This window comes from Falco peregrinus, chromosome 7 (genome assembly GCF_023634155.1).
Source record: "Falco peregrinus isolate bFalPer1 chromosome 7, bFalPer1.pri, whole genome shotgun sequence".
NCBI lineage: Eukaryota > Metazoa > Chordata > Aves > Falconiformes > Falconidae > Falco > Falco peregrinus.
The window spans coordinates 28637736-28662803 of record NC_073727.1 but is presented as its reverse complement, the minus strand read 5'-3'; the positions used below and the strand labels follow the sequence as shown (position 1 = coordinate 28662803).

General features: G+C 42.2%; 1 protein-coding gene across 2 annotated transcripts in view; it reads left to right on the top strand.

The window, feature by feature from the left end:
* Positions 1-3813: 3813 nt before the first annotated feature.
* Positions 3814-25068, top strand: part of HS3ST5 (heparan sulfate-glucosamine 3-sulfotransferase 5) — a 195791-nt gene continuing 174536 nt past the window's right edge. The window contains exons 1-2 of one of the 2 annotated variants that reach the window (XM_055811305.1): positions 3814-3974; positions 10026-10220. The gene's annotated coding sequence lies outside the window, so the exon portion shown is untranslated. The remainder of the gene's footprint in view (positions 3975-10025; positions 10221-25068) is intronic. The other variant, XM_055811304.1, reaches the window with a different exon arrangement.

The window sequence follows — 25068 nt, the reverse complement described above, 5'->3', positions numbered from 1 at the left end:
AAGCCAGGCAGTCTCACACACTCAAAACATTCTTCTAATGTATCAGTAATTTCTTGATTTTGTAACTGGTCTTAACGAAAGTGAGACTGAGATTTCATTTTCTCAGATTAAAACCATTAAATACCCAGCAGTCTCAGGCCTTTCTGTCTTTGGGCTAAAACAGCATAGTGGCAGCTGACTATGTCTGAGGAGTTGGTTAGGGTGACAAAACACACCCCTAAAACCTTCCTTCTTGGGATAAACACATAAAGAAAGATCATCTAGGAAGTGGGTGAGTCCTGTCAACTGAGATTTTTTAACATTTCCCAGAGTTTCATGTTTGTTTTTTGGGCGGAGGACTTTTCCTAAGCCACAGAGGGTTTAGAAGCAATGTGTGGAGGTCTTGAGAGGATGTAGGTGTTATCCTACACTCCACATCCCCCAGTGAGCAATGGGATGTGTTTAACAGCACAGCTTAACTATGAGAATTGAGATGGTCTTCTTTCATGCTGTCTCCTACACATGAGATGGCATTTGTTTTCAGGCCCAGTTTCCCCTGTAACATACCAGCTTCTCGTATGCACTGCTGTCACCCAGCTAGCTCTACTCATCATTCCCATCACCTTTCCCATTCTGTTTTCCCAGATAATCATGGGATCAGTCATCATTTTTGCACATACTATCTTCCACTCCCAGACCAAACACAGCTCAATTTAGCAGTGACAGATTCAACTTACCTGAATGCAGACTTTCCAAAAACAAATATTTTGGCACGTGTCAGTTAGGACCACAGCCTAATGTCAAAATGTCCTACACCAAAAAACAAACAAACAAACAAAAAAAACCCAACCAGAAAACATTGTACTTTCATTTTTCCACAGATTTCTTTCAATTAAAGAAGTTGCTTGTGTAAACAATCAGGTGCAAGCTACAACTTTCATATTCGTTCTGTATCAGTGATTCTATGACTTCTCCAAGTGGTAGCATTTCTGTATGGCGCTTGGCAGGGTGTTGAGAGCTGTGGTTTTAACTACTCCTTTTTCATACTCATTTTTTGAAATTATTTTGATGTATGTTATTTACATAATGGGTATATAGCTATATAATGTACATGTGCACACACATTTATGGATAAACATAAAACTTCAGACAATGTATTGGGATTAAAGGGCATATATGTGTATATACATCTGTAACATACATGGAAGGACAAAAGGGCCCAGTATATATCCTATTTTCAGACTATGCTTTTTCACGTTTTTTTTGCTTCGTTTCTCTCTGTAAAAGAACTGGAACAAAAACTTTAAATGGCACACAGTCTAAATAATACATAATTAAACGGGGAAGGTAAACTTATCCAAAATCCTTGTTACAAAGTAAGATTTTTTCATATGCTGCTGTTCACCTTTATATATACTACCTTAAGCATGGCACAGTGTTTTTACCCAAAATGAACACGAAGTGGCAAAATCCCACAGTATATTTCTTTCTCATTACTCTTATTATTGAAAAGACCCTTTCTAATTGCAACACAGGAGAGGGGAGTTTACTATGAAAAGAAAATGGCTTGTCTTTAAAATAAAAGAATTTGATTGCGTGCTGTTGTTGCCCACCACCAATGAGCTAAAAGAGGTTAATGGATCATGGGTCTGGCAAACAGCCAGGCTACCTCCGGCTTGATACATTTAATTGTGTAATCTGGGTTAAGGTTTGGTGCTTTTTTTTTTTTTTTTAATAAGGGCAGGAATTGTTGGTAAATAAAAGTTAAGACTTTATTCATTTTTTTTTGGCCCCGAAAACAGCACCACTTACCACTGATCTTGACTTGCACAGCGGGAGGAGTGAGGGCGCGCAGGCAGCACCCCCCGCGCCCCAGGCTCCCTGCGCCCCCGCACTCGGGCGCTGCGCTCCGCGGCCGCCGGCCCGCCCGGCGCAACCTGCGCGGGGTCACGGCGCTCCCGCTGGCCGGGGGCGGGCAGCTGCGCGGCGCACCGCGGGCCTCCGCCGGCATCCCCAAGGTGCTGAGGCCCGGGTCCTCCGCCGCCCGGGCGCGCATCAGCGCCCGCTCCCGCCTCCCCCGGGGTCCCAAAGCTCCCGGGGGGAGCGGTGTCTGGGGTCCTCTGCCCACTCCCCGCGGCAAACTCGGCTTGCTACTCAGAAACCGCCACCTGGGGCCACCCCTCCGGCAAGTGTGCGTGTTTGGTTTTGAGGTTCTGGTTTTTGAGAGATTGAGGGAGAGAGCTACCGTCAGGAAGGGCGAGCACACGGGAAGTATGCAGCTCCCTCTCCCATCTTGGGTGTTTCTTGGGTACGCTGTCGGAGGCAGGCAACAGCGGCAGCCTTATAATGCAAATCACAAAGCGAGCAACTTTCAGTGCTGCCGTGGCTATTTTTGAATTCTCTCCCGAGAACGGGCTTTTTTGGTGTGCGTGTTGCCTCCATCCCCCCCCCCCCCCCCCCCCCCGCCTTTTCCCGTGTGATTGTTAGAATTATGCCCACCCTCTCTTCTCTGCTTGCTCCCCCCCACGAAACCCCGCAGTAACGATGCACTGTCCTCGGTCCGCTTCATCAGGTCACTCCGCTCAGGCAGAAGGTGAGCCGAGCAGGGAGAGCAGCGTTTGCGGCGGGGCACTGCACCGCTGCCCGGCCAGGGCGGGCCCTGCCGCTGCTCCTCCGTTCCTCCGCCGCCGCTGCTGGGGCCCGCCGCCGGCTCTCGGGGGCAGCCGGCTCCCCCCCTCCGCCCCTCGCTTCCCCCCTCCAGCCGCGCACCGGCGGGGGCCGCCTCCTGGCACCGCCCCGGTGCCTGGGGGAGCGCGGCCGCGGCTGGCGGAGGGGCGGCTGCGCCCCGCGGAGGGCCCAGCCCTGCCCTTCCCTCGGCCGCCGGGCGAGCGGGCAGCAGCTGCCTGCGCTGCCGCCTTAGCGGGCTGGGTAGGAGGGAGGCAGGGAAGGAGGGAGGCAGGGAAGGAGGGAGGCAGGGAAGGAGGGAAGCAGGCTTCTCTGTGCGCGGGGAGAGGCTCCGGCTCTCAGCTGGGCGCTACCGGCAGCGGCAGCCGCGGCCGTGCTGCACCGGGGGCGGTGGCGGCTCCCCGCACGGCAGGAGAGCGCCGCTGCCGCGGGACCGCAGCTTTGGGGCGGGGGGCTCAAACCTCGCCCGAGAAGTAGAGACAGAGTTTTGCTGTTTTTTTCTTTTCTTTCCTGGTGACTGGGCTTTTTATTATCATTATTTTCAATCCTCCCCCCCCCCCCCCCCCCCCCCGGCCGCGGTGCGTGTGCCACCGGGGAGGATGCGCGCCTCCCCCAACCCCTTCCCCGGCAGCTCCCGCCGCGGCGGCGGGGCGGCGCGGGGGGCCGCGGGGCCGGGGGCGCGCTGGGCCGCACCTGGCTGCGCCGCGCTGCGCGGGCTGCGGCCCCCAATTCCCCCGCCGCCCCTCGGTGCCTGAGCAACGCGCACACACGCACGGAGGCACTCACTCACTGACTCGCAGCAGCACGCTGCCGAGCTGCCCAGGCTGCCGAGCAGGGCAGCTCAGCGCCGCGCAGCCCGCCAGGAGCCTCCTGCCTCCTTCCTCCTTCTCTCCTCCTCCTCCCTCTCTCTCTCCCTCTTTCTTTCTCTCTCTCTCTCTCTCCCTCCCTCCCTCCCTCGCTCGCTCGCTCGCTTGCTCTCGCCCGCCCGCCCGCCGCTCTGGAGGATGCCCGGTAAGCAGCGGCGAGGAACGGCACCTCTGCCAGTGCGTGATGTGACGGGTTAGGGACCGTTTTATAGTGCTGCCGCCCGCCGGGGGAGGGCGCGGAGCGGGGGGGCGAGGGGAGGGGACATGACAGCGATCCGAGGCAGAAGGCGGCGGGGCTCGCCGAGTGCTCCTCAGAAGGACTTTTAGCTGCGCGGCTGGGGCTCGGATGTGGGCGCCGAGGGACGGGGTCTGTGCACCGCAGCGGGCACCGGCCGGGGCGGGGGCGCTTCGCCTGGGCTGCGGGTCGCTGCCTGCAGCACCGCGGTGAGTACGGGGCTGCGCGCCGCGACGGCGTCCCGCGAGGACGGGGAAGGTGCCAGGGGCTCCCTGCCGTGCCAGGGGCTCCCTGCCGTGCCAGGGGCGCCCTGCGCGGCGGCTCCGCTCCCGCCTTGCTGCGGCCGGGGCGCGAAGGGTACGGTGTCCCCGGCGCGCCCCGGGGACGGTGCCCTGCTTCTCCCCCACCTCGGTTTTGACGACGTCCCCGGGGGCTGGCAGCGCGGTCCGGTGTTGCGGGAGCGGCGGTGCCGCCGTCCGGGCAGAGGGGGAGCTCCGCCGGGCGCCTCACCTGCGGAGGGGAGCAGCCAGGTGCTGCGCGCCCAGGCGCGGCGCTGCGCGGGGCGGCGAGCGAAGCCCCGGCCGGTGCCCCGGCAGCGCGGCGAGGGGGTGCCCGCCGCTGCCCTGCCCGCTGCGCCCCCCGTGCGCTGCAGCGGGCGCCGGTAGGAAAGCGCTCGTGTCCCTCAGGGAAGGCTTAATGTTTGCAAAATGTTTGCGATCAGTTCCTGCGTGGCTCTTGCGTCGCTGGGGTTTGCGCACGGCTAACTCTGCTCGGGCTGGGGCTGAACTCCCGCTACCCAATGCCAGGGGCGGCGGGCAAGGGGCTTTTTGTTCTCCTAGACCTCCTGGTGCGATTCGTGGGAAACGTATGTAAGGGCTGACTGCTGGAGATTTTTAAGGGGATTTTGCTAAATCACGTAAATATTTTTTTCTTACTTTTACAAGGTCTGCTTTGACAATGATCCTTTTTCTCACTGTTTTGCATCCTGTGTATGATGACTCTTCCACTGAAGTCAATGGCAAAACTCCCAGTTGACTTCAGAGGAAGAAGGTTCTGAACGATACCGAATACTTTTCGAATGAAAGGGACTGGGCAGAAAGCTGAGAGATGGCAAAGTGAGAGAGATGCAGAAAAGAAACTTCATTTTTAAAAGATGGCTTTTTAACCAAAGAGATTTAGCTGCACTCTGTCAGAAATGTCTTCAAGATTTTCATTCCCACTTTGCAGTGGAGAAATATTGGAATGGTTTCTTGACATGTTTCATATCAAGATAGACTGAAGCCCATTGTTTTACGTACCGACATTATAAAGTATTACCAGATCTAGTACCTTATACTTTTCCACTGCTGTATATCTTTTTTTTTTTTTCTGCACTAAGAAGTTGGAAGCTGAGGGATACGACTGGATGGGCTCCCACTGACTTCAGTGGCCTGTGGATCAGGCCCAGAAAGGCTCAACACAGAAGTAAAGGGAGAAATGTAGTACAGTTTGTAAGGAAAGGTGTTGCATAAGCATTTAACTCATGAACAACTTGCCTCTAGGGAGGAGGAAAATCTAAATGTACATGAATTTTTTATCCTGTTTTTAGAACTCTTTCACAACACAGATACAAATAAGAAAGAATGCTTCTGATTAATAATTAAAATGCCCATATTTATATGGATGGCAAAGAAGATTTTATGCAAAAAAAAAAATCCATTAGCAAATGGAAGTTCTAGTTCACAGAACGTCCTCTGTTCAGTGCAGTATTTAGATTGGGAGCAGTCAGATATATAATGAAACACAAACGAAAATACTGATATTCAAATGACAAAAGCTAGTCTTATTCCTGTAACCTGACTAACCATTTTCAGTTGCTTGGAATGCCTTAAAAAGGGAAGTGTGAAGACACACTTTTAATTCTTTTTCAAATCTGAGTGTTGAAAGAACCCAAAAGATGCTGCATGTGGTCAACAGCTTGTCAAGTATCAGAATTATGCCCATACTCCTTGAAGAATTTAACTATTACATTGGTAAGTGTGGTGGGGTAACCCTGGCTGGACGCCAGGTGCTCGCCAAAACCACTCCATCACTCCCCTCCTCAGCTTGTTGGGGGAGAGCAAATATAACGGAAAGCTTGTGCATCCAGATGAGGACAGGGGGAGATCACTCTAATTACTGTCATGGGCAAAACAGGCTTGACTTGGGGAAAAAATAGTGTAATTTATTACCAATAAAATTAGAGTAGAATAATGAGAAATAAAACCTAAATGTTACACCACCTTCCCCCCACCCCACCCTTCTTCCCAGCTTAACTTCACTGCTGAGTTCTCTACCTCTTCCCTACCAGTGGTGCAGGGGGACAGGGAATGGGGGCTGTGGTCAGTTCATCACACGCTGTCAGTGCTGCTCCTTCCCCCTCAGACTCTTCCTCTGCTCCAGTGCGGGATCCCTCCCACAGGAGTCAGTTCTCTATGACCTGCTCCAACGTCAGTCCTTCCCGTGGGCTGCAGTTCTTCACACACTGCTCCAGTGTGGGTCCCTTCCATGGGGTGCCATCCTTCAGGCACAGACTGCTCCAGTGTGGGTCCCCCACAGGGTCACAAGTCCTGCCAGCAAACCTGCTCCAGCCTGGGCTCCTCTCTCCACGGGGCCACAGGTCCTGCCAGGAGCCTGCTCCAGTGTGGGCTTCCCACGGGGTCACAGCCTCCTTGGGGCATCCACCTGCTCCGGCGTGGGGTCCTCCACAGGCTGCAGGTGGGTACCTGCTCCGGCGTTACCCTCCATGGGCTGAGGGGCACAGCCTGCCTCACCATGGGCTTCACCAGGGGCTGCAGGGGCATCTCTGCTGCAGTGCCTGGGGCACCTCCTGCCTCCTTCTGCACTGACCTGCGTGTCTGCAGAGGTGTTGCTCTCACGCGTTCTCACTCCTCTCTCCAGCTGCAATTGCACAGGTTTTCGTTCCCCTTCTTAAACATGTTACCCCAGTGGTGCTACCACCATCACTGATGGAATTGGCCTTGGCCAGCAGCGGGTCCGTCTTGGAGCCGGCTGGCATTGGCTCTATCAGACATAGGGGAAGTTTCTAGAAACTTCTCACAGAAGCCACCCCTGTGCCCCCCCTGCTACCAAAACCTTGCCACACAAACCCGATACAGTAGGGAAAACAACCTTTCTCAGTTATGGTCCAATAATGTTTCCCTTCTAAGCACAACTTTGTGTTAATAGGCAAGTATGAAAAAGGTCCGAGGTGCTGCATCTCTTTTTCAGCTTTATTTGTAGGCATCTGGTAGAATTGTCATTGAATTGAACTGAATGTGCCACTGATACTCAACTGTGAACAGATTAATACGTTCATGTTACAATAGAAAAAAATCCTTGTAAAATGGACAAATGCTTCACTGATTGTCTCTTCTCTCATTGGAATTACATAGGGAAGACAGAAACCTCCCTTTTAAAATGTCATATTACAGGTGCCTTTCTAATTTTCCTGTGAATTCAAATGCTTTTTTTAATCATGTGTCATATATGGAGGTGAAGGGTAAATATTTTATGGGACATTGGATGGAGAAAAATTTTCTTTGAACTGCTTTGTTGCTTCCTGTATTCTCCACTTTATCTGGTGCTTACTAATACATTGTAATGCCATGATCTATTTTTGTTGATAATACTTCCATTTCAAAGTCAAATGTGAAAAGTATAGTGATTATTTCCATATTAAGAGTTCTGGACTGTTTTGGTTGGGGTTTTTTTGAGGGGTGTTGGTGTTTTTTTTTAAAGTCCAAAGCGATGCTTAATCCTCTTTGCTTGCTTGAATGAAGACAGTCAGCAGTTCTAAAAATGAAGATTCATATTTGAATAAATCTTAAGTTTTGTCCTGAGAGCCATTGTTTGAAATACTGTATTCTTTTCATTTTGATGTTCCAATACTTGTTCTTCATATGTGCGTATGGAAATGCAGCCAGTTCAGCATCTCCAAAACAGAAAGTTAGGTCTTTAAGGCTTACCTGAAGAGTAAGAGTATGTAAGATCTGAGTATTTAAAACAGGATTGAAAGAAGCCAGATAATGAACTGCCAGGAATCTCCAGGACATGGTTCTGAATATCAGTTACTCACTTTTAGCATGTTTATAAATCTCATCCTGTTTTGAGGAATAAGTGCTGTTCATCTTTATTCAGGTATATCTTTTTCTAGACTATTTTTGCTGTCCCTTGCCTGCCTCTGAAATGTGTTTATGCCATTGTATTGCTATGGTTGTCAAGTGAGTGGTAGTGAGGTCTCTTAGTATTTGAAAGTAAGAAGCAATATTAGCGTGACTCTTGAAAGTCATCTGAATTTTGTAATTCTTAACACCTTTAAAAACTTTTTCAAAGTCAGTTTGATTCTTTGTTAATCCTAGAACACATTCATCAGATAATCTATTTAGGACTATATTATTCTATCCAGCAATTTTAGAACAAAAGCCTCCACTGTAGCTCAAATCAATCAAAATATTGGTTTTAGGTTATACATTGTACATATGGAACCTGGCATGTAAAGCAGATGGTATGTAAAATTATGCATAGCATGTCTGGAGAGCCATACAATATCTAAATGCAGTGCAACAGAACAAGGAAAGAGTGTCACATGCAACTTAAAATACCAATTACTGGCCTAGCCTAGCCTCAGCTGCACTTTGTTTTCATGTGTGTGTTTGTATGTGTGTTAGTGTGTGTTAATTTTCTCTTACCTCAGTCAGGACTAAAAAATCATGCAGATTGAAATGATATGCTACGGGCTAAGTGAAATAAAGATGCATATACCAGTAATACTTTAGTTTAGTTTGGTATCAAAATACAAATGCATGCAAATTGAAAAAATAATCAAGAACAGAACTTTTAGTCTTTTAAGGAAAATGGCCAGACACCATTTACTACCAAGATTGTGGTTTTATGTTTTATTTATGTACCTGGTTTGCCCAACCCAGCAGTAGCACTTAGTAGTACTTCTGCCCTATTGCATAAATACTGTGTTAGCTCCACATGCTCTTTTTGTAAAGTATTACAAGTCTGTAAGCACAAAATTTCTTCCTGAACAAACAAGCATTACTGTGCATTGTTAACTTAATCAGATGAAATGGCAATTGCAGAAAGATTCACATCAGCAAAACCCTTAAATAAATATTAGTCTTTAAGCATGTGTGACCTCAAAGGGACCTAATCACCTGTTTTGTTGAACAAAGATTCTTTAATGATCAATGACCATGAAAAGTAATAATTTTCCCAAGTTTATTCAAGTGTTTAAACCTGTGGTTATAAAATATTGTCAGCAACTTTAATTTTTAACTTCCAGGGGAAAAGCTTTAAATATTTCTACTTTTATTCTTTTTAATGTTTTGTATGGTTTAGAAGTACTGCAAGCTATTAACTGTTTTAAAAAGAGTTTCACAGCTGTATTCTTTGATATTTCTAATCAAAGTGAAATTTTGTATATAAGGTATGAAGGATGAAGTTTATAATGAAGGACTACTGCAAAGTGAACTCTAGATATAATATTAGGAACTAATACTGCATAAGGTAGGCTTTAATAGCCAATTTTGTAAGTTCCAGACATTTTTCAAGGAGGCAAATTGAAGGAATGACCCCCTGTTTAAACTGTTGAATATCTCCAAATATTTTGAAGGCTTTTTAAAGTACCTGAGTTGCCATAGAATGTTTCACACTACAAACAAATAAACAAAAAAAGAAGATAATTTCTGTACTTTTTGTGCCCTAGCCCTCTTAGTCCTTTAGGATCTTGTTGCTTTCAGCAGTGTTGCTTGAGAAAATACAGCTCACTGTCTGGGGGATAAAAGTCAAGCATTTGTCCTGATATGTTACAGAACAGTGTCTATCAATCCATTTCTCTTTTGGAGATGAAAGAACTTTTATCCATTCAAATCACTGTAATACAATCTTGTATTATAATGGCTTGAACAATCTTGACTGCACACAGTTGCTGGAGTCTCCAAGGGACTGTCATAAATAAAACTATTAGACTGTATTACAGCACACAGGTATTCAGAGTCTACCAAGGGATGACAGGATTTTACATTACAGCACAAATTGCTAAAAAATGTCTGCGAATACCAAAAATGATTGGTAGAAGGACTTCATGAACCGATTTATAATCTAGCTATCTGTTTATCTATACTATTTTTCTTTAAAAGTATGTAAAGGAAATATTAGTATTAGTGGATTAATCCTATGTAGAATTTAGTGGAAAATGAGCCAATGAATAAGGGATTTGTCCTCTACAACAGGTACTTAAGCTTGCTCAGCAGCATGTAAACTTCCTGCACTAGCTGACGGACTTTCAACCTACATCGAAACCTCCCTTTGCAACCTGGCATTGCTACTATGATGACAGCTTTAGAAAACTGGCATCTCATGGGAGACAAGTCAGTTTACATCAATGGAAATGGATTTACACTGCCTCCTGGATTCTGTGCAGACAGGTTTGGTTTTATTTTTTTCTCTTTCCAGATACTGTTATAGAAGGTGCGACTTTTGCCAGATACACAGACACAACTGAGTTTGCTAAAACCCTAAGTGAACCTAGAAACAAGGTTGGAAATGGTGGAGACATGGCAAAATCAAGTAAAAAATATGTAGGGATTGGTCTTACTGGTTTTTTTTTAAGAGAGGAAAAAATGTACTCTTTTATGAAAGATCCTTAAGGCAGCAGTAAAACATAAAAATAAATACAACTGAGTTTAAAAATAAAATTACAAAAGCTGAGTTACCTAACATGTTATGGCCATGGGAGAAGTAACTAAAGCTGATGTACCAATAGGATGGAAGCTTCAAAAGAAGACAAAAGCCAGAACATAACTATTTCCCACATTGGAAATCCAGATGGCCCTGGCAGATTTTGTGTGTATTTGTATACACACATATCTGTGTGTATATATGTGTTTATATATATAATCTTTTTCTTCTAATATCAAAATCTCTACAGTGCTATGCTTCATTACTATTTGGTTTCCTCACCTCAGCGGGGATTTGCTGGTTGTTCTTCCTTTCTGACCATGAAGATACAGAGGAAGATATGACAGCACAATAAATAGCTGAGTGGTTAAACTGTTTCCTGAAGGTAAAAGAGCAGCGTCCAGTGGTTCGCCTGCAGAATGTTTTAAACCCAAGGCTATAAATAATAGCCAGCACTGCCAACAAACAAACAAACAAACAAACAAAACAAAAAAGTAACCGAAACCTGAAAAAGGAGAAAGCAAAGTGAATCATCAGTTCAGTGTCTGAAGCCAATGTTACGTTATGTCCTGAAAAACATGAATCTGAAAGATATTTTGCCAACAGGGTAGTGTCATCTGCAATCACAGTTAAGATCTTCCTGTTAAGACTTGAAAAAGCAACTACACTCTTACCTTGAAAAACCAGGAAAGTTTATCAGACAGTGTAATGTGGAGCTTCAGGAATACAGAAGAACAGAAGATGACAGTAGAGCAGAGGTGTATTTAATGCAGCACTGTATTTAATACAGGAAATAGATATACCATTTTTTAATATCAGCTTTTGATGCTGAAAAGGCAGTTGATTGGTTTGAGTGGAGCTAACTTTGGCATGATATCAGAAGTAGGATTTGGGGGAAATTATTTTAATTTGCTGCTGCATGTCCTCGTCTTTGTAACTGCTGTGTAAGTATAAATAATGGCAGAGGTGGCAGAAAACCCTTCCTATTTATAATTTCACATTCCTGCCTCTTGTAAAAGGATTAATCTCCAATTAATCAGTGAATCAGATTTGCAGTAGGAAAACAGTCTATCAGTGTAGAGTCTATCAGTATAGTCAGACCACATGCCTTTATTTGTCTTCTGGTGGAAAATAACATTCCTGAATGGTGATGCACAATCTGGCTAAAATAATCTATTATAATCTTTTTGGTAAATAATTTAAAAAATGAAAAGATGACTGGTAACTTTTTTACCAGCTACAGAGTTTTCACTCAGAGGTCGAAAAGCTTTGAGGAGAATTAGTGAAAAGTCATTCTAGAATTAGAAGTTCTCAGTTTGCATGTACCAAACAATTCTGGTTACAACTGACATTGGTTGCCCCTCTTCCAGTATCCTGTATTCAGTGGTTTTTGACCTAAGAATGAAATTAATTTCCTTCAGGTAGAGTCAAAAAACCCAAGCTTCAGAAAGTTGAATTGTGCAACTGCAGAAAATGGAAACCCAATCCGGCATTCAGATCTACCTAAAAATGTGTTTCATTTCTGTGGCAGCTTTCCCAGCAGTTCTTTGAGGAACTGTTCCCTGGCTGCTAGTGGGGTAGATTCAGGTGGACACGAATCAACAGCTCTTTCCTCCCTTATATATTGAACCTACTGTGTTGTAAGTACCTTTCCTTCTCTCCTGGTGGCTGGCAAAGAGGCTGTCTATGGTGCAAATACTTTAGAGACATTTGTGTATACCTCCACCTTACACAATTTAATAACAAGAAACAACAAAGGATGAATTTCCTGACAGAAGCTTTACTTACCAGCATTATCCCTGAACAGAAATTATTTTCTTTAACAAAAATGGATCGAAAAAGATTTATCTGTCATTCAGATTTGTCATCTTGCTTCTTATGTAAACAAAGCGCAAACTAGAAAATTTTGGTTTCTTTGCCTCAGAACCAAGTAAGATATAAGTTTCTTAAAGATATGTATGTCATTTTTCTTTTCTTTCCTGCTTTCCTTTTTGGGGAAGCAGGGAAGAATTTCAGTGAGAAGAAGAGGGGGAAAAAACAGAAAAAGGCATAACAATATTTTTAAAGTTTCAAATAATTTTCTCTTTTACACAAGGTAAATATATCCAATTAATGCCTTTTTATTATTTCTCACCTTGAAAATATTCTGCAGTAAAAGAATCCTTATTTTTTGTGTCACTTCAGAATGGATCAAAATTTTTATTACAAAAATTTTGTCTTTGAAGATATTTCAGCCAGCTCTAATGAAAAACTTGAAGCTGGTTGAAATGTCTTTGAAATTTATGTTCTTCAGACATGTAAGTTCCTTGAAACCAAAGCTGTCTGTAGAAAAAAATGTATTTTCATACATTTTCTGTGTGTTGTAATCATACTTCTGTCAAAAGGTATATTTTTCTTTTTTTTTTTTATCTACAGGGTGATTTTTAGTAAAAATACGGGGAAAAAAATGAAAAAAATGTCCCCAAAATATTGACACAAGACTCTTGATTTGTCTCTAATAAAAATGTTTTTATTTCTAAATTTTTAGATTCATAACTTCCTTTTACAACTTCCAAAAAGAATTTCAAAAGCTCCAAACATTTTTCCTGATGTGGGGAATACTTCTTGCCCAGTTCTAGAGTGCACACTGTTGGGTAGATGAAATTTTTAGTCTGATGGTTGAAGTGGAAGTTTTGGAAAGGTAACCAGGTGCTTTCCTGGAAAGGCACTTACTTAGTGGAAGGTTCTAATTATTTTATTCCTGAATACAGCTCGTGCTTTGAGGCAGACTGAAGGTGAGAACAGAAAGAAAGCAGAAGGGAAGTGTCTTTTTGCCATAACTAAAGAAAATAGTAAGTGGGAAGTCAGGTGTGTCTCTTTAACGACTTTAAGAGGAAAATGTCATCTAATGTGTTTAGGCTCAGGGTGTAGGTTTAAAAGACAGTGGGCAGCTGGAAAGAAATCTAATTTACTTAGTCTACTGTTTCAGGAATTTAAGTTGAGAATGTGTTCTTTATGTGACTTGACATGTATCAGTAAGCAGCGCTTATGGATGAGACAGCTTGCCTCTAGACTGGGATGTATATCAGCACAAGTGCGCTGGGTCAATATGGAAAGCACAGCATGGAGATACAGTGTAAATCCCCAGCATGGTGGTAGACAGAAGCTGGCCGCTCACTTCTGTTTATCCCCCAGGGACACAAGAGAACAGATTTGTCAGGGTTTGTCTCTTTTATTCTAGTAATAATGATATATTAATTGGGAATGTATGTTGTTTTGGGGTTTTTTTCCTTCTCTCTATTTACAGCTGCTATTATTTCTGCTCCCTACCTATATTTTTTATGTATAAACTGAATGATGCATGGCCTCCCTCTAGCCTGGAGGCCAGCTAAGCATGGCCACTTCCATATGGTTAAGCTCCCTTAGCCTCCTGAGCACAGGCTGCAGCTAGCCTGCCTCTTGGGAATGGTCCCCAGACTGGGCTAGTGCCCTAGCTGTGCCCAGGAAACCCTCAGAAAACAGCTGATCAAGCAGCCAAGATCAAAAGAGCGTCAGGGACTGCTGTGAGATTTTGTTTCAGAAAAAAAAATAGGTCCAGGGCATGGATTCATGCCATAGCACTATTTAATTCACTAGCATAAAGGTAGTCTTAGTATTATTTAGGTCAGTATGACTCCAAATACACATTGTTTATTCACTTTTCTCGTTGGGAAAGAACTCCACTGATTTAAGTGGTGTTACTACAACACAGCATGATGTTTTCACAAATAGTGAAAAAGGGGCTTAGTATTTGTTTGTAAGCAGTCATTAACTGTGGCATATGTAATAATGTTCTGAAAGTAGCAGAAGCTTTTAACATGGTATAATATTTTAGGAAATGTTAGCTACTTTTCCACATACTTTTCATTATAGTTACGTTTCTGATTGAATGCTGGGGTCAATTTATCCAGAAATCACTGTTATAGGAAAACTGTTATCTATTTATAGTGCATTTGTTGTCAGAAGTGTGTAAATTATTGAAAAATCTGGTTTATAAAAGTGAGGGTACAAGCACTCCTCAAAGATGCATTGCTACTTTTGCCAGAGAAGGCAAATTGAGACAAAAATCCTTATTTGGTCGAATATTCACTATTCTGTGTGTCAGAAAAAAATGGTTACACACCAAAAGGGTGTGGTCTCAGAAATCAAACCCCTTTAGGTTTTAAAATAAAGACATTCTTAGTTAACTGAAAATTATGCTTACACAGCATAGTTGGATAAAATTGTAATAAGTAATTGTATGGCAGTAGAGTAATTGCATAACAAAAACAGTATTTCCTTTAGTTGTGGAGGAAAAATACATTAATTGATAGTGGTCCTTATCACAGGTTTTTAATTCTTGGTATTTAGCGTCACTGTTACATCTTTTGCAACACCTACAAGTCATCTTCTCTACCCTTTCTTCATCTTATACTGGTGAGCTGTTGCAATGTTTTATGGTTCTTTCACTGATGCAGGATAGCACAGCTTCAAAAATACTGAAAATTAATCTGGGTGTGGGTAAATAAAAATGTTACCTAGGAGAGATTCTGCTTCTCACTGTAATCTTTCAGTACCAGTTTTGTGCTTCATGGGTTGCATACTTACAAGTGCCCTTGGGGGAAGTTACCTAGCAGAGAGATAATACTTTCCCACCAATGGTAAAATAATTGCCTCCAAATGCCCGGTGTGGGGTAAGATCAAATCTCAGGGCGAAGGTCGTGAGGTCCCGGTGCCTTCTATGGACGGTGTTTTTGGTTAGAGGTCCAGCAAGCTGCATTGATTAAAAACCTTTGATGGTTTCAAATTGGGGGAAAGAAGAAACCTAAATCTTTTAGCCGTTTCTTCCACTAAGTGATGCTTTTAGGATATTTCTCAGGGGAGTTTCAAGGAGTCTGATTTAACTATTGCATAAGTACGTACATAATGAACCCAATGGACTCAATGTAGGAAAAAACCTGGATCTGAATCTGATAAATAGACAATAATTAAATATCAGTTTCATTGTTCAGTAGGAGCTCTTTGCCTTGACCAACAAAGACGTGAAGGTTTCTGTAGAAAATTGAAACTTAATGAAGCATACCAGGATTTTGAGCTTAGTTTTAGTTTGGAAGATGGAGTGATATAGAAGTCACTTTGCTTTCCTATTGAAGTCACCGAGTTTCCTAAAATTCTTTATGCTTGGAAAATTATGCATGTGAGATCTCTTCAGGTTTCTTTCTTTAAAAGATGGAGCTTTTTGATCCAGCCTATTTCTTGGAAAAAGCTCAAAAATTATGTCCTAGCTCTGCAAATCTCTTCGCAGACTGCCTTGATACCAAAACATCGTCACTGTGGCAATAACTGTAAGTGTCTATTAAATATTTCTGCCTACATTATAGAGGTACTTTGAACAAATGTTAGGTTGAGACATCCAGGGAGAAAGATCATGACAGATTTGGTGACAGTGTGATACTGGTGCCAATAGCTTCCTATAAACTACGAAAAAGCACATGTTACTCTGGCCAAAATTGTACCTTCCTCTTGACTGCTCTCAGCAGGCAGCAGGCCTGACGCTGACCCCCCCAGACTAACCTTGAAGCTGCTGTTACAGTAATGCAGACCCCTCTGTTAGCGTGGTCCTGCAACTGTTTGGCACACGCTACAGCAAAATTCTTCTAGCCCAACTGTGTCAGCTGCCACCTCAGAAGTGTTACTGCCCGCTTATAACTCAAAGTATAACTCTGTCATACAAACGCTTAGTGCAGTATGGTTCTTAAAAGGCATTTTAATCTGCTGGCATTTTAGTTTGTAGGCCTCTGGGGTCAGGTTGAAAAATTACACTAATGCTGAACTTACTCTGATATTCTGGGCAGCGTTCTGAATTTTAAATAACTATCCTCAGAAGGCCACTCTCTTCAAAAATTATCTTTAAGACTGCACACAGAATTTTAAGCTCGTTCAGTTAATAGCACACTGATATGCAGACAGAAATTTATAAAAATGCAAGGTAAGAATCTCTAAATTTATAGATACTGGCAGTTACTTTAGTTTTCATTATCTGAGTATCTGACCCGTAGATTGCTAACTGTATGAGTTCTGTGTTACTGTAATTGTTAATATTTGTATCTGAATTAACTGTTCTGCATTTTTGGTTTTGCAGTTGACTGCCGATTCAGATATGTTGGATTATTTTGAAACCTATATAGGAAAGGATCCCTTTATAGAAATTAGGAATTAGGCAAGGTGAACGATGTAGGTCTATTTTTCCAAACAATGGCATTCCTTAATCCATTCCCTTACACGTATATAAAGAAAAAACAAGACTGCCACCTCTTGCTTTAGAAAGATTTATGTAAGTATTTCATATGTAGCTTATCAAGTATTTGTTGCTTCTCCCAGTGCTACTGATTCTCATCACACATGGATTCTCATGCCCCCCAGCCTGTATTTTACAGCTTCTTCTGCTGTGGCCCCTTCCATTGCAAAATTGAATTGGATGATCCTTGCTTGTCCAGTCCAACCCATTGGACTCCTTCTCTGGTCCTCTATGAGCTACCTCTTCTGGTCTGACCCTGCCCTCGCCCTCAGACTCTTTCCAAACCACAGATTGCAGTGGGCATCCAGCCATGGAATGGGACCAACTTTTGGGCACAAAATAAACCCCACTGTTTCCAGGCAGGGACTGCAGCTCGTTAGCCATCTGTTTTGCTGGATCGTTAGGAATAAAGGCTACCCAGAGACAGGTTTTAGCAAGGCCTTGAGCTAGTGTACCTTTCTGGTGTATTTGAACCCTCTCTTGCTTACAGCCTTAGAGGCTTGGTAGATCTAACCCTCTCTGTCTTTAAATTAAATCTTGAAAAGCTGGAAACATTTCCCATCTCACAGCACATCTTCTTACTGAGCTTGACTGGAGCTGTTCTCCTTTGGGAGGAGGTCTTTTTGAGCCAGAGGGAAAGGAAGGATGAGCTCAATATATTCCTTGTTCTACCAGCTGCCACCGAACGTATTCATCTTCCCTCCAAGGAACTGTGAGTCCAGATCCATTCGCACTGCACACCCTGATGAGGCAGAGTGACATCTTCCATGATAGGTGATGAGGCTGTGGTTCCAACCTCTTTTTTTTTTTTTCCTATCGTGTCTAATGAAGAATGCCAAAACAGATGTGTTTCACTGTTGGTGCTTTCAGAAGCAGAATGAAGTAAAAAGCCTAGGATGGCAGAGCTACAGTGAAATCTCGCAGCATGCCATGTACCTGGACTGTGAGAAAAAGAGATTCTTTGGCTTCCCAGATAAGTCACAATCTTTTCTGAGTGCTCCTGCAGATTCTAGGAAGAAGGTTTAACAACTGCTTATCTACCCTGTGTTGCAAAAGGCGTATTAACTTCGGCGTGTATCCAGCCCTTTTGCTAGTTAGCGAAGAGTTTCTAGAATGCTTCTTCGGCTCTTTCTAAGATCATGTGTCTTATTTTTAGATTGACAGCAAACTGTGCCTGGCAGTGACATCTGCAAGCTATTCTTTCTGGGACTGAATGGTTGCTTTTGTGCTAGATGTGTGATGCATAATACACCAGTTCTGGTCTTTGAGTAGAAGGAGGGCAGCGTTTGCTTCAGAGGGTTTATTTTATCCTTGTCCTGGTCTAAAATCATTGCCTCCTTAGGAACTGGGTGACTTTTTTTGGTTGTTAGTTGAGGTAGATAATGGTTCTGATTTTCCATGGGAGTCTTTTGGTACATAGTGCTCCAAATAATGAAAATAAGAAGGTAATGATAATGCTTTTTATTATTTTCAAAACAAAACAGAAGGAAAATTAAGATTGTACAATTTCAGAAATAATCCATTAGTTCAGTGTAGAAATTGTTCTGTTAATGTCTATAAGCATGCAGTTTTATAGATGTAAAGGTGTATCAAGGAATCCCTGTGTCTTTTGATGTTTAGATACTTCTTTTGAGAGTTCTGGTTGGGGTACTTAGGAGGGCAGAGTCCTCCTGTCAAACTGTTGTGCTTGATTAGTTGCCCATTTTCTCATTTGGGGATATCTGCTGTTGCTGCAGAAAAGGATCAAAATGGCATTTTGTTGTCTTTCTGTTCCTCTTGGGAAATAGACATAGAGTTGCCCCTCGTTTGTGAGCTGCAATTGTGATTGTTATCCAACAAATTCAGGTCTTCAATATTGAAATACTGTGTTACTTGCTTTCATTATGTTAAGTGATCCATGTCAGTTCTTCACTTATATGAAGAATGACCTATGCTTTCTTATCCTTTCCTCTCCCAGAGTTTGACACAGAATTTCAATGCCACAGGAAGAAAATAACATATATGCAAAAATAATCTATTATTATATATCATTCTCAGTAACATCACACTTTCACCTTTTTCAAAATTAGATAAAAAATTAATAAACTGGTGTTTGTTCCAATCATAATGGAAAACCGCGACTACTTAACATGTTCATGCTATCCCTGTAATAGAAATTTGCAAATATTAATGAGATTATACCACTGTTCTATTAATATTATCAACTAAGTTCATTTATGTGGAGGTCTTGGGATTTCTGCACAATTATTTTGCATTGTCACTCTAAAGATTTCATTATAAGTCTTAACGGGTCCTGACTACCTTTTTTAATTAAGTCCCCTCAAATTGTATATAACATGTTGCTGGGTATGAAGCATACAGCTCTTCCGCATGTAAGCAGACAGGGAGAATGCCCATTGACGTGACTGGTGCTTGTGAAGAGTTACAACTATTTGGAGCCTTGTGGTTGCTTCCCTAGCAGAAAAGAAGTGAATGGCAGATAATCTAGATCTATTCCACATGTAACTCATTCGTGAATACATATATGTCTCTCCTGGGCAAAAAACCACTCAGCACTGTCTCGGGGAGACACAGCCTAAAGCTCCTGCCTAGTTCTTATGTGGCAGCTTTGCAATAAAAAGTGACCCTGCAGTTAACAAACTCTGTAGTTACTGATGCAAAGCTGCTGGAAAAATGACTGCCTTTGCACAGAGCCTGGCACAGCCAAAGCTGAACACTTGTACGCACACAGAGGACAAGAACTCTGTATGTAATAGCACTGCTTGGTGACACCTGCCATAAAAATACCATCGTTGGGGTGGTTATGGTTTAGTTATGTTTAGTAACTGTTTGATACCATAGTTATTTTGTAACTTACATTTAATAACTGTGAGGAGTCAACACTCAGTTTTGAAGGGGTTATAAGTTTCTGAAAATGTCCCTGTGAACGGAAATTTCCAAGAAGGGGCTATTGCTGTAGGTACCTGGAAAGTGCAAGGAAAACAGTTCCTCTTTTTTAACTTTACAGAAAATTCCACAATCATGTCAATCATTAAAAAACAAAAGACCTGAATATTTTTAATGCCTGTGGAAACTGAAACTTCCAGGACTGAAAAACTGGGAAAGTTAAATCCAAGACTATCACCCAAAGAAACCTTTCTTAATATGTATTTGGTCATTCTAGTGCTATTTGACTGAACTCCAGCTTTTCGGAAGGTATGTAGTGCAAGATTTTTTTCTAAACTTATAAATAAATATAGTTCTATATATATATTCTTGTAATTATTTGAAATATACTGAGCATTCAAAGGAGAGAGAACTCTTGTCCTCTGTATTTGGCATGAAGGATGTCCTAATGCACATTTTCAGCTTTTGATTGAAGAAGAATGCTGCTGCCCTGTGGATTGCTTACAGAACATGGGAGAGTCTGGATCTCAGACAGGCAGTCAAATGACATTGTGTAATACACAGCATGTTTCAAACTGAGAAATCTTTTTGCTTTTGTTACCTACCTCTCACATTGTCCCTTTAAAACATCACCGGATAACCTTGGAAGAATCCTACTAAAAGTCCATATAGTGAGACAAAATTAAAGCTGTCATTGTGCAAAAATGTAAACTTAGTAAAAATAATTTACTGCAAATATTAACTCACGGATTTCTGTGTCCTGTGTTTTGAAAAAGGGTAAATTATCATTGTTTCCTCCTGACCTTAGAATCTGTGTCATTACGTTTTATTTTTTATTGGAACCTGGCACTGGCAGTTCTTTCGTGCTTCTCTGAAGGTGCTATCTTTGATTTTTAAATAAAAGCAGCAAATGGGGAGGGGGGGGGGGGGATATGTAAGTCTCTAGCTGTGACCATGACAAAGAAAACTTAAAACAGAGTTAAAATTTTGTCTTTTTTTCAGAGAGAGTGATTGGCACTTGGATTTTACTACTTGACATAGTCTAATTTTAGGTGTGAATAGTCATATTCAAAGCTCTTTGTGTCTGCACTGGGTCTGAATTTGCCTTTGTGATGTGCAAGAATTCTGGCTCTATTTCTAACTGCCTGAACCCTGCTGCAAAACTACGCCACCCCATATTTTTTTCCAGTTAATTGAGAAAGAACTTCTGTGCTGTAGGAGACTTTCTGAAAAAATATGACATAATTTAAATAAGGGGAGATTCCAAAAATAATCAGTATTCCGTCATTCAAATAATTTTCCTGGGAATAGAAATCCATAAAATCATGACATGACTTTCAGTATAATCTCTGAATGGCTTTCATACCCTAGTATAATCACTGAATTTTCCAAAACTACATCCAAAAACTACTACATCTATGGCAAAATACTATATGAGCTAAGGTATTATTCCTTAAAAATTAATCTTCTTCATTGCATTAATTTCAGAGAAATAAGTAGGGAATAATTAATAAAATACATTCAAAAAAAATTTACAGAAACCATTACAACTGTTCTCTGCCATATTCCAGGACCTCTTCTTTTTCTTTTTTTTTTATTTCCCCATAAGCTTTGCATTTTAGTTTAATTGCTCTACAGATTACCAAATCCTGTCACGATATTCAAAGCAGTATTAGAACGGGGGAAAATCTGGGGCTTTCTCCAGACTGCACCTGCACAAGGTGTTCTTCACCGTTTTTAATTTATCATGTTCAGAAAATTATCACATCTGTGTTTTTCATAGTGGCGTGTCCATGGACTCTGCCAGCGTGAGCATCCTTACATGAGATTAAATGCTTAGTCACATATTTCAGTCTTTTCCTTTCTTTACATATATATATATATAAAAACCAATTCATGCACAGGCATGTGTTATATTTCAACATGGACTGAGTTTTGGAAAGATGTTCAGCTACTGCTACTTTAATATTTAATACTAGTTTTAAAAATTATACCTTTAAGTATTTCCATTGTATAAATCTGAATGACATATTTTAGACTTTTACCATTAAAACTCATCACTTTGTACATTCCTGTAGAATGTACATTTGAGCAAATTAGTTTTTCATCTGGCTGAGCTATTTAATTTATTTTCCTCCCTTTTGTACATTGGTGCATTTTATTTTTTTGAAATGTGCTATTCCAAATAATTTATAAGGAGTCATAATATATTTAATGGGACTGAAAGTGTTGAAATAGTAAAAAAGTTCACTGTTCTGCTAGTAGGAGGGAGATGTCTGTACTAGAAATGGGTAACAGCTCCTGTAATTTTTTAGTATGATTGAAACCACAGGCTTGTTTCTGGTAAGACAGACACTACTTTCTAAAACTGTCTCATCTCTTAGCTCACACACCTACCAGCAGAATATGTGACCGATGACTGGAACAAATTCATTTTATTGGACATTATGCCATAATTATACCAAATTATAACGATTTCCAAAGTAAGGAACCTGCGTTTCAGGATATTCTTTCACAACAGGAACTTTAACAAATATTTTAAAGGAAAATGTAGGGCAGAAAAAATAAACTATCATATCCAGCCTAAGGGCTTTTCAGGTATTTGTACCTAACATAAGAGAATTAACTGTTTATCATTCCTACTAAAGTTGGGTGCTTCACAGTATTTGCTTTTTGCAGGGAGGGTAAAAAAAGAAAATGCTGCATATCCCATTCCCAGCATGGTAAGAGGAGCATATTCCCATGATCAGAGCATTGCTGGTGCTAAACATAGAACCTTTTCCTTGCTTTTGGAGGCCATTGAGATCTAAAGATTTAACCTATCATACCTTCTGCAGAATCAGTAACAGTAGTTCCATGTATAGGCAAAGGTGAAGTCTAGGGCAAGATGCATAGGCTTCCTTAAAAGTTTTTTGAAGAATCTGATCCTGGAGTAAGGTTTTAAGTTTGACTACATTGAAAAGTGAAGTATGGGGGTGTGTATGTGTATAACTGCAGGAATGTTCATATTCATAATACAGAAGTGTGTCCCCAAGCACCTTCATGTGGAGCCCTGTTGTCTGATTTAAAACGGCATATGAGAAAAAACATGTACTGAGCCGTAAGCCATGACTGTGCTCACTGTTCTTAAGGCCAACAGCAAAAAAGTGCATCCATATGTAGACAGCAGCCGTTTTCCAACAACATCCCATCCACATAATTTCTTACTTGCTCTGTTCTTCTCAGACCTGCTAGTTTGTATGTGTTTGCTTAGCATCTCAACCCTCAGATGCCCAGGGTGTGCTCCCATCCCTCTGCCTGGCTCCACAGAGCAGCAGGGCGACCACTGCAGCCATGGCTTGGGCAGGAGGCTGTCCTGTGTCTGCAGAGAAACAGTTGTGATTGTGGTGGGGAAGACCCACGTTGGAGACCCTTCTCTGTGGCATAAATGTTAACATGTGTGGTCAAGGAAAAGGGTGGAAATGCTCTGAGGATGCTGGGAGGAGCTGGCAAAAGGGCAGGGTGTCAAAGGAACAGGCAGTTGAGTCTTTTGGTTCAAAATGGGCCTGTGTGGCTAGTTGCACCCATAGGTGGGAGCAGAGTAGGCACAATTTTTGAAGCACATTTCGAGGCTGGGTTAAAAGAGAGGCATACGAACAGAAATCAGATTTGCAGTCTGCTAGTGATAGCTGCATAGTTTTCACTACTTTCTCAAGAGAACCTGTGGCATAACCAGGAGGGAGTTTTCTTATACAACCAACTAGTACATCCAGCTCGAGACTCTAATATGCCCCATACCGGTGATTACAGCCACCTTTGATGACAGGCTTCTCTCTGCCCAGTGCATCCAGCATCTGTGATCTGAGACAGGTCCCACCTTGGGTGAAAACACGGGGAGACAGCAGGCGCTCTGTGGTGGCGGCTGTCCCGAGCGTGAACCGGTGTGACATGAGCTGTGCTCCCAGCAGGACTGCAGTGTAGACATCCCTTTGAGATTCCCAGGTAGGACAAACTTTCAACAGCTGCCTTAGTAGCTAATTAGTCCTATCCATGCTTTGATACGTGGTTCAGTCACTGCATGAAAAGTCTTATTTACATATTTTCCACCTGTAGCCTGTTTTTCTATGAGCAAGAGTTTCTGCAAGTGTAATATAATGCCAAGCTTTCCCATACCGATAGTGTGTTTGAACTGGTACTATTTAAAGGACTCCGATTTTATACTATTAAGACCCAAACCAGATGCCTCCCAATTTTATTTTTTTTTTTACTGTATTAAGTTTTCATCTTGCTTTTCCTTGAGTCTTTCCCTGGAGAAATTCACAGTAGTCCAGTGCAATAGAAGAAAAAATAAAAGAATATCAGCTTGATGGAAGAGACTTTTTCTTTCTATTGACATTGAATATAAAGAGGAGATATTCTGTATTTCTTTGTTCTTTTTTAAGAAAAAAAAAAACCAGCAGAAAAAAGAAAAGGGAAATAAAAGGACTAGGAAAGTTAATATGTTTCTCATTCTTTTGAAGTCATTTATACTTGGTTGTAACTCGGAGGTCTTAAACTCAGAAATGGCCATGATGGCCAAAGGTCCAGCTGAGTCCTTCCTTGCTTTACAAAACTTACGACTGTAATTTCCTTTGCGTATTTATAACTCTTCTACAATTGTACACAAGTAACTGATATTCCTGCTAAAATCACGGCAGTAAATAGGTTTGCATAGTAAGTTGGTACTTGAGTTTGTGAAGGAAAAATACCAAGAAAGAGGAAAAGACAGGAAATTGCTTTTGATGTATTAAAGTGCTCCAAAATGATCCAAAACCAAACCATTCCACCAAGGGAGGTGTTTCTCATCATCAGCTACACACTGTGGCATTCCCACATGACAGTGGGCTGCCATTTTACCACAGATGCTTAACCTGCCATACATTAAAATAAATAAAAAAAAGGCATAACATCCTTTGCTGGTCTTCCTCACCCACTGTAATAATTGCTGGACTTTGTTGCTTCCTGCACTGAGTCTGCAAACAGTGCTGACGGTTATGTCACTGGGAAGGAATGAAATCCCTGCTTGTCCCTACAGATGAATGCTGGAGCTCTTCAGTATTTTACACGTTGCTGCGCAGTTCATAGTGTCATATGCCACTGCCCCTATGACTGACTGCAGCCTGCAAAGTGACGGTCACCGTTACGTTGTCAACATACTCTTTCTGGTATGGAAAGTGTATACTAGCTGCATTTAAAGTAGGGTTCCAGATACTTTTTCCAGCACAGAAATTTGAGGCAAAAAAATCTTCTCCTGGCCAGATACTGAGGGCAGACTTGAATTCAGAGCAGCGCATCACCTAACCCTACACCACAGAGTAACTTGTCTTTCCAGCCACCAGCAGCAAAACATTTTCAACTGACTAGATACCATAAACTCATCTGCTAGGGATCTGAAG